We start from the raw sequence: 15,304 nt of genomic DNA on the forward strand, positions 1-15,304 counted from the left end.
CGAGGTCAGTAAAATGAGGACCCAAATTGTTGTGGGGCAATGTGCTGACTCCATAACTGCTTGAGAGGGCTATCAAGCACTGTAAAGTGATATATAAGTCTAAGTGCTGTTGCTATAGATTTTGGATAATTATTTCAAAGAAAAGGTGGAACCCATATATGAGGAGCACAAGGTAGCAAGAAGTTTGCTCACATAATCCCCAATTGAAATGTACAAGTTATTGTTATTGGCAGTTACGAAGCCAACTGCTCTACATATATCTTTGCAACCAGATTCAAAGTTTATTAGCCATGCTTGGCAAAATATGCCAGGATGTGTGTTCTCTCTCTCTCTCTCTCTTTCTTTTTAAGGGGGTTTGCCAAATTCTACTGCATTTATTCCAATGTTTTGATTTTATATCCTAGCAGTTTCTGTTTACAAAGAAAGCAGAGACTTTTCCACTACCCAGTGATATCCTGTTGCTTCCTAAACCCTTTCTGGATTTTCCTCTATATCTGTGTGTGCCCATCCGTATAACCCTTCTGTAGAAGCAATATGAAAAAAGAGCAAACATTGGTTTCCTGGCAAGCAAGAGTATAATTTTGGTAGATGAAGTATGCTGCACTCTTCAAATTTCTCCTCCTAAATACTTTGGGCCCTATCACTGTCTCCCTTGATTCAGTGGCATAGAGGTCATGCACAATTAACAAAAGCTTAGAGTCATTGAACCCAGGAGTCAAAATGTCTCTGGGATATAAATAGAATCTCAGTATTCTTTTAGGGGTCTCTTATGGCATGCATTCAGTGACATTAAATGAATACTGTTGATTCACCCAACCATTGGTCCTTTCTAATAAGAGACACATCAGGATTATTAAGTCTCCATTTCACAAATGCATCTTCCAGGCTGGAAGTCCTAATTCCAATAGTTCAGAGACTCAAGATATGAAGCAAATTAAGCAAGGGATACCTGAAGGAAGGAATAAAAGGTAATGAGAGAAGTCGAGGGCCAGCCACCCTAAATTTTGCCTTCCAAGAAAATGAAGAATGTACCGTTTCTTGGTATCTGGAATGCATAACTATTTGATGGGAAAGAAATATTATTACAAACCAAAGATGCAACTCGCTTGCTGAAGCAAGTAGATTGTAGACAAATGACTACATGGAAGGGACTTGCTAAGTATCTGTGAATGTAGAAAGGGGCATTATAATCAATTAAACATAAACTGAAAGCTGCAAAGGCATGTAGTGATTCTCAGTCTGAATAGGGTGTAACAGCTCTTCCACTCTACCTTTTCTCTTTCAGAGTTCCCCTCCCCTTCCAAAAAAATAATAATAAATTCATTCTGGCAAGTTATTATGGATAGGTTAGGCTGAGAAAGATTGAGTAGCCCAAAGAGATGTTGTGAGCTTCCGTGGCTAAAAATAGGCTTGAATCTGGGTTTGTCCAGTTTTAGCCCAACATCTGGACCAATACATCACAATGGATTTTCATGCTACACTGGCATTCTGTGCAATTGTTCAAGATTACATTAAGAAACAAACATGCGTTGTTTTTTTTTAAAAAGGAGCATTATACATACTATGTGAAGGTTACAGACAGCTATGCCTGGCATATAAGTTACTTCTGCAAAAAGTCTGTTCTCTCCTTCACAAATAATTGTGTGAGTAGAAAATACTTGTCTAGATATTTTGCCTAGTCCTTAGGCATTATGGAAGTGAGTCAGCAATCCTGATTCAACTAAGGGCATCCAGGGTTGTAGGTGAGATCAAAGGATTCAAGTTGATAGCAGTGATGAAAACCCTGTTCTTGTTTATGTACATCACACGTGCAACTGTGAATTTTGATCACCCAATCTTGGGCACTATTTTGACACTCCTTTCTTGTAGATAGTTTAGCTAGTGATAAGTGATGTTTTATATTTCCCTATATCTATAATAATGTTATGATTTCAGAGGGGAAGTAGTAACATGTTAAAATCATTGTAGCTGAGCCACATACCTTTACCAAGGGTTGTAATTTATGTGACAATGATGCACAATGGCTATGACTATATAGCAAGCATGAGTAAGGTGAAGGCTGGCAACACTTTTCTCTAGCAGGATTTAAAGCAGTATTTTTCAAACTTGGCAACTTTAAGATGTGTGGACTTCCATTCCCAGAATTGCCCAGCCAGCATTTGAAAACCAGTGGTTTAGAGATATGTAATATTTGAATTTGATATAAACAAGACTGTTTTATATATGGCACAGAGCTTTGCTGTGGCTGTCTACTGTTCCTTACAGGAACAGTGTCTTTGCTGGGATTCAAAAGGGAAATAGTAAAATATGATCTTGAGTTCTAGAAACATTACAGAGACAACCATGGAGACAACCTTATCTCACTGTCCAGTCATCACCCTTGAAACACAATCAGATCTGTTTTGAATCTGTACTCCTGCCTGCCAGCCCAGGAAATGGCATGGCTCCTTTAAGAAACAGGTGCCAGGCATAGCCAGATCAGAAGTATCTTTGTTTGCATTGAACTTGAATATTTATTGCACACCTCTGAGTTTCATGTTTTTTCAGGCCCTAGTTAAAGGCCAACAAATAAAAAATAAACATTAAACCCTTTTTAGAGTTTCAGTTGTGTGCTTTCTGCTTCAACCACTATTTTCAGTAATACTGGCCAGAGATGGAGTTTAAAATAAAATGTACCCTGAATTTCATGCCTATAGGATTCTAGACAGATTGAAATTTGGCTTACAAGTTTAGAAACTGTATAAGAGCACCAAGAGGCAGTTTCCCCCATTTTTTTTAGCACTAAGAATGGCAGCCTGTGAAAGCCTATATTGCTTAATAACTGGAACTGGGGGAAAAATACACTTTTAAAATGTTTTGTACTGCTATAAACACAATGATTTTTAAAGGTTAGAAAAAAGAAGATGAATCCTCTCAAACTTCTTATTCGATTTTAATATAAATCAAGCAGCTGCCTAAACCAAGTCAACAAATTAAAGTTATATTTAAAAATAAATAAAAATCCATCTAGAAAAGGTAATATGAAACAGGAAGTGCAAAATGGAACGATTTTATTTCATTATTCCCTTAAAAATGACATAGGAAAAGGATTTACAGTTGAATTGCCAATTTTGAAGCAGAGTTTTCCTAAATTTCATATATGTATTTATCAGTTATCTATGCTGTTGGGTATAACATTGATACACCAACTAAGTTTGGGTGAATAAATATATAAAACCAAGGTTTGGGTGTTTGTAACTTGTAGCTTTAAGCACCAAACTGCTTGTAATTAACTAATTAAGGGTGCGGTTACAAACGGCAATAAAAGGCAGTAAGAGAAACGTAACCTCTCTCTGCTTGTTTTGTCTGCTTGCTACTGTTTGTTTGCTACTGTTTGCTACAACTGTTTGAATACCTGAACAAAAGGACTATTTCATTGATGTGCTGATATCCTGTGAATACTCAGCATTGTCTTCAAAAGGAAAGGTATCAGAGGAGAAGATATCTTTACAAGCAGATAAGGATATAGAACTGACTAGTGAATGGACTAAGTTACTGAATGGATATATTTGTGAATGACATATGGACTGATTGACAATGTTTAAACTCTAATTGGATTAAACAACTATTTAAACTACAAAAACAGTGTTTGTCATCAGTGTGTGTAAACTCTAGGGCCCTTCCTCTCTCATTTGGCTGCCTGGCTTGACTGCTGCTGCACATTCTGTTTGGGGGTTTGTCCCCAATCACTAACATATGCCACCAATTTTTGAATTTATTGTATTGTATGTCAAGGCTTACCCTGGAACATTGAAGAAATAATACTGTAGCTTATTTTTCAGCAGATAGAAAGTGCATTTTGTTTAATGCTAAGTGAGAAGTAGAAAGAGGATGAGACTCATTCATTAAAAACTTTAGAAAAATTCCCAATTCAAAAGATGTTTGCAGAAATTCTATTTTTCTACAGTTATCGGAATAATTATCAATGGCCACTATAGGAAAATATTTACTGATTTTAATTTAACTATTTGAATTTATATTTTGGCTTTTATTTGTTTTTGTTATCTTTCCTTCTTTCTTTCTGGGGGATTTTTCTTGCAGAGTTACTTGGAAAACCCAAGCTCACTAAAAGAAATCTTGTTGCCCCAGAGTTGGTACCAGCTCTCCATTCCAAGTACCCAAAGGACTCTGGCTATTTTTTCAAACTATATAGAGTGAACTACCATAATTTCTAAATTATGTGGAAAAAACATCAATATTGAAAAGTATGTTGGCATGTTTAATGTTTAAGCTCTGGCTCTGGTTGAATCTCAGCATTTTAAAACTGGGTTGGTACTTTGTTATCCTGAATTTTGCAATTGTGCTACCACCTTTCTGTTCTCTGAACTTGATCGTTTCCTTACAGATAGTCCATTACCTGAATAGGTAACATCATCAGTACTAGTGAATGTTGAGGTTTTCACCCTATTTAGGAGTAGCTTACCTGCCAGTGTTGGTGGGAGAATGGTTATCTCCTTGGTAGTTCCTTCATTAAGCTTTTGTTTACTGCTTAAGGGTTTGTCTGGTATTAATGCCTCCTTATCTACTAATTGCCCTAGTCTTTTTTTTTCCCTTTTGGCTTTTTTATTGTCAATTTTGAATGATGTGTAAATGTTGTTTACCTATATGTGCTGACTAATAGCTGAGTTCCAAGGCTGAGCCTGAGGGAGGGGTCAAACATGTCATCAGTGTTGAGTCCCTTTGTGACAACAGGAGATCTAAATCCAGCCAACCTAGAATTCCATTGACTCTTATCTACTGCCAATTTGTAGTTCAGATGCTTGTAGAGAGCTTAAGTTTGCAATAAACCTATGTGTTCACTTGAACTGCCCTGGACTCCTGATTCCCTGCACTTGACAACCAAGCTTCCAGGAATTTCCTAAGTTTTCTGGGTTTGCCTTTTGTCATTTTGTAATTATTTATCTGAAGCAGAAAGGAGATTATGGATTTTTTTAAAAGAAACCTACAACTTTTGATCCACTGAATATGTGAGTCACTTGAAATTATGAAATATCTAATAATGTCATGTTGGTAAGGGAAGCACTAAAACTTTTTCTAGCACTGAAATCCTATTGGATCCAGGTACAGCAAAGCAGAGAAGAAACTTTTAACTACCAGGTTCCCAAACTAATAAGGTTGCTGGATTAACCCATGCTTTCATGATAGTTTACCAGCAAAACTAGATTCAATTAATTAATAGATTCAGATGGAGAAAGCTTTAATTAAATTTTCCAACTCTTATTCAGCATCCTTTGCATTAATGTACATTCCCTTTCACACATTGAAATAGCAAGTGAAGAAGAAAAATTGCACAAGAGATTGTTTCTCAAACCAACATGCTGCTCTTATTACTTATCTTAATCTTATGTTTTTATCCCCTCTACAGCTTAGTTTTGAAACATTTTTTTTTATTTATAGAATTGCCGCCAATATGTTCATATAAACTAATTATCTCTACTTCTTTGATCAAAGCTACTTTTCCACTCAGCTTGCATCTCTGGAATGAGAGGAGAGGAAATTACTTCAGATCCCAGCCCTGAGTATCTTACCCTTTTAAAGGATACTATAAGTCATGCAGGATTGCTTAAGAATAAGAAGGAACTTGAATGAAGCCATATGAATCCAGAAGAAAAGGTTTTTAAATACTACAGAAGCATTTATACCACACTTTTAGTAAGGATTTTAAGAACTCTATAAGACAAATTATTATTGTTTCTTTTTTGAATTACTGTTTCTGAACTGGGGGTCAAGAAAGTTAAGAACATAGTCAGAAGTGTGAAATTGAAACCTTGTCTTTTTTTTACATGTGCCAAGTTGTAATGTAGTTTGATTTGGGTTGAGCATGTCATGCAAAACATGTAAATTGTGGTTTATTTGATAATAAGAATAGTCTTGATAGTTGAAAATGCAAAGAATCTACAAGTTCTAGTGATAAAAGTGAAAGCATACTGAAAAAAATGAAACTAAAATTAAATATAAACTAATAACATTATATACAATAACCAGATTTAGAATTGACAATGAAGATATTCAAGGAGTAGAGAGCTTTTGTCTTTTAGGATAAACATCAACAATAAAGGAACAATTAGTCAAGAAATATTCCATAGGTAGAGCAATCATAAATGCCTGATATCTAGATATTGGAATGCATCTCTACCTATAAAATCAGGATGTTGGTTGAGTTATCACAAGACTGTGATATTCAATGGAAGCAAAAATGGATTTTGAAGAAACAGGATAGAATGAATAATGCTGCTTTTTGAACTGGAGAATACCATGGACAGGCAAGAAAACAGCAAATAGGTCATAGAACAAATGAATTCAGAGATCAAGCATAAATGACCAAGTTTAAATTATTCTCCTTTGGACACATAATGTGAATACCTCGCTCCCTAGAGAAAACTCTAACGCTGGGAAAGGTGGAAAGAAAAAGAAAAGGACAATCAGAAATGAGGTGGATAGACTCAGTTACAATGTATTAATACTTTGCATTAAACATCAAAGATTATTGCTTGGAACTATTTAAAATCTTTCCTATATTTTTTTTTAATCTCATAAATGTATTCTTTAAAACTATATTCTAAATGTCTAAATCTGCACTGCTGAGCAATGTATAGTATATACAATACATATATTACTTAGATTTAGTGAAACTTCTATTATGGATGTATAATATAAGTTTTGCCATTGCTACATATTGTCCCATTTCGGTCTCCATTTTTGGATTATTGGCAAGGTTCTTCTTTACCAATATTGTGCCTAATTTGTTCAACATAAATCTTAGTAGATTGCAACATTTTTATTTATGTTTTCAGTACCGTATTAGATCTAATAAAAGTATTTGTGGTTTGAGTTTGAGCTTTATTTTTAGCATCTGAATGTGCTGATGTATTTCTTTCCAATATTTTGATATATTTTTTGACATAATTACCGCATATGACAAAACATTCCTTCTAGCTTGATAATTATTGACAGAGTTATGTGCCATCTGTAAAGCATTTCATATAATTCATAAATTATAAATCAGAGTAATTTTGAAAATAAAAAGGCCCATAGCTTTTCAAAGAAATTGTCATAGTATAATAATGGCAAATAAACGGGAATCAGCCAATTTTGACTGAACCATGGCAAAATGGTTAAACTAGAAGTACCTGTTTTCTTTTCCCTTTTAGGAGGGCTCTTCAAACACATTGCCCCCAATTGTTATGAAGTTGCTGTTGGCTGCATAAGTGGTTTTATGTTTATAGGTTTCTTCTCCAAAAATGATGCTCTTGTTTCTTCTCCATAGCTAATAGCCTGGGTATGTGCAGGAGGCCAAATGAAGCAAGCAATAATACACGGGAGGTGTCATGATGTCATGTCCTTCTCATCATAGATTCAGGCTGAACGTTAATATATAATTTGTTCAAAGTAACAGCAGGCCAGCATTGAAACTGATCACAAGGAGAAGCAGCTGTGGCCTCCTCCTTGCAGAATGGGTTTGCAGCTGAGTTGACGCAATCTATCATCCTGCTTTAATTGGGATTCCTGGACTGAATAGGGGGGTTGTCTCAATGACTCCTTGAAATTGTTCCAAGATAGAACGATAGGATGGTGGATAAATTTTAATTAATTTGTTTGTTTGTTTTTTAAAAAGAAAATATGCATATAGACATCCATTGTACAAATTATACAATAAGCCACTTTGCCCCGAGCAAGCAAATTGTTCAACCAGAGATCTTGTCAAGAATTAATATTGATTCAAGTTATATCAATTCACTTATGTAATATTCGGTCAAAAATCTCTTAAGAAACGAAGGTAATCGTACTCCCTTAAATGGGAGAAAGGTCTCAGTGCAAAGGAGCTGGACATGGAAGAAGAACCAAATTAAATGATACCAGTAAATAAAGTTCTTGGTTTCTGCTTAAAAATACTGAAATTTTACATAAATGTAGCTGGAATTGACACTCTTCTACCACTTTTACTACCAAGTCCACTGGCTGAACTTCATCCCTGGTAATGTTGGAATACAACTATGGAAATCAAAATCAGTATTTTACATGCCATTGACAACAGGCCATGTAATGAAGGATTTCCTTCCACCTTCCTGTCAAATGTCCTTGATTTGTAGGGTAGCAATGTCTCTACTGAAAGGAATGAATGGATAGATTCTGCCTCAATCCCGACAAACAGCCCAAGGACACTGGTTTATGTAACTGTTACTCATTGTTTTAAATACTATGCATAATATTCCAAGGCTGCCCAGTTTGTATTTTTTTTTATAGAAAAGGAAATCAAAACATTACCACCTATAACCTCCAATGGAAAGTATAGGCAATTGTGTTCAGGGATTTCCCACCTGAAACCTTGTTGCTTTTTGCAGGTCCTTAAACCACCCCAATTGCTCTCTGAGACTCTGCAGGTTCCTGAGTGTGTCTGAAATACAACTTTTCTGCTTATCTATACAACCTACTGGTGAAAGCTAAATGGCTGAAACATATTCAACTGGTATACAGGCTCATTATTAGGCTGGAAAACATCCAAGGTTATAAAATGCACTTTTAATAACAAATGGATATCGGATATGTTTATCTTCAGATGCTTGCTATTAAAAGATATCTGCCAAAATGAGCACTATACGGTTCATTTTCTGCCTTGACTTTAATTTTGAGGTTGTTATGCAGTTTTGTGTGTTTCATTAGGATGCTTGCTGTGACAAAATATTGGTACCAACATTTTCATTCCAGCAATGCTGAATATAGAAAGGGAGTTTCATTTTCTACATTTGTCCTGGAGGCATTACTCAGAGGTACAACATTTGATTTTCATTCCAGATTTATTGGACTATCACATTTGAAGGAGGAAAGGCTGGGTGAGTCCTCTTTCTGAAACTCTGCAATTCTGGCAGTTACGATTCTAACATTACTGGGGGGTGCCAGGTTGAAAAATGCCAAACGTCTGTCTCAATATAAAGGGAACCTCATAATATTCATATTCAGGTTATATCCTGAAGCACAGCAGAGGTGCTGTGTTTTGGTTTGTTTCTTTCTTTTTCTTTTTTAACAAGGAGTCTATTGTGAAATCAGAAAGTAATGTATACTCTGTGGCCAATTATAGATGCAACAATACTTCCTCCAAATCTTGGAGAAACAATTGTGGATACACAGCCTGAGGGCCATAGTGGGTGTGACAATGTTTACAAAATTAGTAGTTCAAAGATTGGCTTCTTTTAAATGGCAGTCTTGATGAACCAGTATGGACCAGTCTTTGATATGTTGTGTAGGGATTTTAAAGCTGTTTATAACAAGTTCAATCCAGAGTAAGAAGGTACATGTACCTATTGATTTAGAAGAAAAGTTCACAATTACCCCACTGCATGCTCATTTCTTCCACTGCGAGCAGATTGTGCAAGGCTGTGCCAAATTTGCAACCATGGTGATAGGAAAGAACCGAAAACTTCTCCTTATATATGGCCCTGTACACTTCATTATTTCCCTTTTTAAAAATTCATACAGTATAGAAATGATATACTCTATCAGGGTGGCCCTAAAAGAAGTCCCTTAAATTATTAACATAGTTTTGAAATTAATGTGCATTAAAAATATCAGATTTTAGAATCGTACAGCTGGAAGGGCCCATTCTGAGTGTTGAATTCAACCTCCTGATGCATGCAGGAATCCAACTCAAAACAAGATTGAAAAACAGCTCTATTTTTTTTACACATGATCAATGAAGGAGAGCTCACAATTTCCTTCAGTAATAACCCAGTTATTACTGGTAACATTAACAAAAGCAGCAGCAACAACAACAGCTCAAATCAACGCACTGCAGCAATGAAGGCCTCTTCACAGAAGGTTATTATAATCAACCATGCTAGTCAAATAGAGTTGGTAGACAGATGTTTTTCAGCTTCCTAGGGCTGGAACAGAATGACTGACCTCAAATCACCCAGCTGGCTTCCATGCCTAAGGAAGGACTAGAATCTGGGTCATCCTGTTCCTAGTCCAACCCCCTAAGCGGTATACCACACTGGTGCTGTCTCTCTCACTCACTCTCTCTCTCTCTCTATTATATCAATCCCTCCCTTCCCCCCAGGCATTAGCAATTTGGTTCTTTGCTGATCCAAGAGATTGAATTGTTTTTCTCTCTGCAGTGAATATAAATAAAGTCAAATTTTAAAAGGAACGGGCTAGAAATTAGATGAACTGACAACAACAAATGAAATCCACCAGGGCCTGGAAACATGCAACAATTTTGTGCCAGTCTCTAACTTTTGGAGTACAAATCTCCTGAGCTGTCTTAAGATTCATCTGTTCCCATCCAGAACAGCTATGCAAATCAGCGTTCCCATCAGCAACATTGGGGAGCAGATGGAAAGGGCCTGAGGGAAGTTGGCATACAGGGGATCTCGTATGTGCCTGATCCTCTCAGAAGTGCCTGTATATAATTCCCATGGCCTTACACTCATAAAGTGATTACCTCAAAGTAAAATAGAATGGAATGCTAATAGGTGGAATTCTGCCTGGGGATATGCAAGCATTTCACTCCTCTTATTAAAAACTGGGCAAAGCTCAGCCATCACTTGAAAGTACAGAAAGTTCTTCCAACAGGGGCTCTTTGAGAGGAAGCATTATTCACAGGGCTTGGAAGAGAGTGGTTGTCATGCCATCGTGGAGTGGTCTTCTTGAAAAATCCACATCCTGAACCAAATGCTGTTTCTCACCCTTGTTACATCTCAAGTCCAGTCCATCAGGTATAGCAAGGATAATACTCAAAGGTGGACAAACACCATATCGTGCAGTCCTTGAACATGTTTTTCACTGAAACAAATCATGGGGTTTATCATTATTTTGAAACAAAAAATAATGGGAATGTTAGAGTGAGTCCCATAATTTCCTTGGCATGTGTACAGAAATGTTCAATCTCCTACCCCACCCTAAAGCCTTTGAAAATCCCTGAAAATCCCAGCCTTGCACACTTGTATAATGAAGCTTTATGCACTTTGTATCATTACTTCATCTACTGAGGCCGTATCTCCCCACATAAGCTACATGGACACAGATACATATGCACACACATATTCATAGGAAGTTAAAATAAGGTCATATCAGAAATGAAGGAAAATAATTGCAATGCTTAAATAGATCAATTTTGCAGTCTAGTAATTTTTCCCCCTACTACAAATACTATTTTACTTAGAAACATTCCTATTATTGTTGATACCTACTCTTTGAAGGGATGATGACTTTTTCCTTGAAAGAAACTAGAAAGCCATGAATATAGATTATGGAATATAAATATGGAATCATGTTATAAGTCTAGATTATATGTCCTTTATTAAATAGAACTTTTTATTTAAAATATAATTAGTATGATACGAAACTAATACAATCTCTCTCTCTCTCTCTCTCTCTCTCTCTCTCTCTCTCTGTGTGTGTGTGTGTATATATATATATATATATATATATATATATATATATACATATATATATGTATGTATGTATGTATGTATGTATGTATGTATGTATGTATGTATATGTATATGTATACACACACACACACACATGAATAAAAATAAAAAATAGAAGATAGACAAAATAAAAAGGGGAAAAAAGAATATAGAAAAGAAAAAAGAAAAAATATAAAAAGTTATTACTATTTCATCATAAGTGTAAACAATTTTCATAACTTATCACCTTCTCTTAAAATGCAACAAACATTTTCTTCTTCCCATAACCCACCTCTTAAAATTCTTCATTTCAGTCCTGATCAGAAAAAGTCCTTTAAGGATTACCAGAGACAACAGTGTATCTATTTTAGCCTTGATCAAATAAATGAACTTTATATTCCTTCCTTTGCTTTTTTAACAACCTAGTCCTTTGCTTTTTAACAACCTAGTCCTTTGCTTTTCAACAATCTAGATCTTTAGTCCCTTCAAATAATGTCCCAGAATTTTATTTCTTTTCATTCATCTCCTCTCAGAAAATTTTTCTAAGATTTAACAAGATTCTTTTGCAAATTCCATAGAAGAAAATTATCTAGGCCAGCTCTTGATCTATTATTTTAATTATAAAGACATCAGATGGGGTTTTTTTTGGGGGGGGGGGTATGTCCAATGTAGGATTTTTTCCCACATCATTTTTGTAGCTTGTCATTTTTAAATTCACTGTCAGATCACTTCCAGTCTTGTCCAGTAAAACTTATTCCTTTTCTATAATATCTTTTCAACACATCTAATCATAGAGATAGACACTCTTAAGATTAATTTCTGAGTCCACTGTTAAAAAATAAATCCTTCAATGCATCAAGTGTTACAGTATGTTGGCAGACAATTTAGCTTTCACAGACCCATGTAAGGGTTTTGGGAAACCCAGGGGTCATCAGGCCACACTTTGAGAAATATTTTAGAGAAGCTAAGTTTCATGAAACTATATTTCATGTTCATATCACCATTGAACTTTCTTTTTCACCTACAAGCAAATGCACTACCAAGCCTTGAAATGTACTTTACTATGCTTTAGTGAAGTCTATATTATAGTAAATGTGACATGCAATGACATTTTGGTGATTTTTTTTTCCCCTTTGAGATTTTTTGCTCCCAAAATAAAATGCATGTCAGATTCTTTTGGCTACTGAACTGTATGGTTATAATTCTAGGGTATCTGTAAAACAACATATCATTAGTTATAGAGAAGTATAAATTATGAATCCAGTCATACTGGAAGTGGTTGAAAAATTTCTCCCTTATAGAAAGTGACAAATTTTCCATCACTGGTATAAATTTGTTTTTTCACTTCAAGTTCAGGAATACAGACCTGGTTGATATCGATTATCTTCTGAAGATAATTTCATAGGATGTAAACCCACAATATATCAAATTACATATTGCAAAGCAAAATTTCTCCTTAGGACGAGAAATGCTTGGTGTAATATAAACACAACATATTCTATTACAGTTTCACATGCCTTCTTCTTTTTGGGAAGTTGGATTTCAGCCAGTGAGACCCTGGATAACCCCCTCCCCAAGTCAAGGAAATGTAAGTAATTATCTTTAAGCCAAGGCCAACTAACCTCACAGGGTTTTTAATAGCAGAATACAATTGTGGGAGGGAATGCAGAAAGATGTAATGTAATACAATAACTTATTCATTAGAGAAGCAGAATTCTATTTTTTTCATATAAGGAGAAATATAGTAGTCGGTTTATCTATAAAATATTTATTTTATTATTTTTATTTATTTATTTGTCAAAAGCTTACAATACAACAGAAACAAGAATAAACATAAGTTTAAATACAAGAAATAGGAACTAATAATTGGGAACAATAGGCCAGGGACAGTAGGCATGATTGTGTACTTATGCATGCCCCATACAGGCCTCTTAGGAATGGGGAGGAGAAGCTGCTGTTTATTAGAAAATATAAATGACAAATAATTCTGGATGGCTAACAGTACAAATTAATATAAAATAAAAATGCAGTTAAAACAAACTTACTAAAGACAATAGCTGAAGCTTCTCACACATCTTAATCCTCTAAGCAGCCTATATCAGATTCCATTAAGAACCCAGTCCTAATACCTGAGAGAAAAGCCAGATTTTTGTGGATTTACCATTGAAATAGTCAATCACAATTACACACGTCCTACTCATAGTTCTCCTCCTTGGCTTTACTACTTTTATATACCATCTGGTCAATTTGGTGGTTAACATATTATGATAATGACATATATGATTTAGTATTTTCAATGCAAAAGGCAAATGGATAGATGAATGGATTTTAAAATGGAGGCCAAAATAAGACAAAAATAAGCAAGTTCAAAGGTCGGGTATTTGTTGAGACAGTATGACAGAAAGCATTTTGGCCATGTATCATAAAGTTCTTCTTAACAATGCTTTACTTCCAATGCAGAGAAGCTTAACCACTGGTCATCCTGTCTATGTCTACTAGTTCTTAGCATCAAAGAACCAGTTCCCATAAATTGTATTTTAGAATTTCTCAGAGGAACAGTGTTAAACACAACCAGATTATGCACGCATAAATGCATCAGCACAGAACTTTGGATGCAAGCTATTTTTAGAGAGCACTTTTATAAGGGAACTGACTTTGATGCAATACATCTGTGTTCTTGCTACACAAATAAAAGGAACAGATTTGTCTCTCACATAACCTGGTCTATATCAAATTTTATGGCAGGTGTCTGGCCAATGAAATGAAAGATACCACTGGTGAAGAAATATTTTCACAACAGAATAGCAAGCCTTAGAGTCTCCAAAGAGTTTAGTTCACCAGTGCCTACAAAGATGGAAGAGGGAAATAGAGCTCTTTTTTAAGCAGGGATAAAATTATTTTTCCATGTGCAGAGGAAGTAGGTTCAGGAGACTCATGGGAAATATAGTTGACAGTAGTTGTCTTTTATTTAATAATTATATAAATTCCTTAAACATGAAAGTATGTGTGTTTCACCATACTGAAAATGACATCTACCGTTAAGCACATCCAAGACAATGAAGTCATAATTTTCATATCCTCCTTCAGTGCCTATAATTTCAGCTATAAAAGGAGAATAAAAAGATACCTTAACTAGAGTGAATTATTGCTCTCCTAAGTTTAGGATTAGCACATATACAGCCAGGGGTGGGATTCAAATTTTTTAACAACCAGTTCTGTGGGCATGGCTTAGTTGGTGGGCGTGGCTTGGTGGTCATGTGACTGGGTGGGTGTGGCCAAATCAAGATCACTCACATCAAGGCACACATCTCCTCCCCTGACCTCTCATGACTGTTGAGATGCTGCAACAATCGTAAATGTGAAAAATGGTCATAAGTCACTTTTTTCAGTGCCATTGTAACTTTGAATGGTCACTCGACACAAGCCAAGTACCAGCAAAGAATGGGGAAAAACCTCCAGAGAAGTTCCAGAGACAGGAAGTCTAGTCCTGCCAAGAATGTAATAAGGGTTAACGGAGAGGCAGTTTCTGTAAGCAACACCAGAATGTTTCCTTCCTGCCTTCATTACAGGATTAGGCCAGTAATTTCTTCTAACAACCAGTTCTCTGAACTGCTTAAAATGTTAACAACCAGTTCTAGTGAATAGGTGAGAACCTGTAGAATCCCACCCCTATATACAGCCCCTTGTTCTTTTATTCATTCTTCGCCATATTCTCTTTCTTTTCAATCCCTGCTCATCAGTAACCTTGATTTCTGGCAATGGACTACCAGAACTGCATTGGCTGGTTCAGGCCAGTTATCTAGTAAAAGCCTTTGAGGTTCCTAAGAGGTTCTCAGGGTATCAACAGGCCTTCTCTG

General features: G+C 35.7%; 1 long non-coding RNA gene across 1 annotated transcript in view; it reads left to right on the top strand.

The window, feature by feature from the left end:
- The first annotated feature begins 8,743 nt into the window (after positions 1 to 8,743).
- LOC148127400 (uncharacterized) overlaps positions 8,744 to 15,304 on the top strand; it is a 31,598-nt gene continuing 25,037 nt past the window's right edge. The window contains exons 1-2 of the long non-coding RNA XR_015742339.1: positions 8,744 to 8,870; positions 12,955 to 13,035. This is a non-coding gene — a long non-coding RNA (uncharacterized LOC148127400). The remainder of the gene's footprint in view (positions 8,871 to 12,954; positions 13,036 to 15,304) is intronic.

The sequence above is a fragment of the Pseudonaja textilis genome, chromosome 2 (assembly GCF_049901715.1).
Source record: "Pseudonaja textilis isolate UNSWEBS1 chromosome 2, rPseTex1.2, whole genome shotgun sequence".
NCBI lineage: Eukaryota > Metazoa > Chordata > Lepidosauria > Squamata > Elapidae > Pseudonaja > Pseudonaja textilis.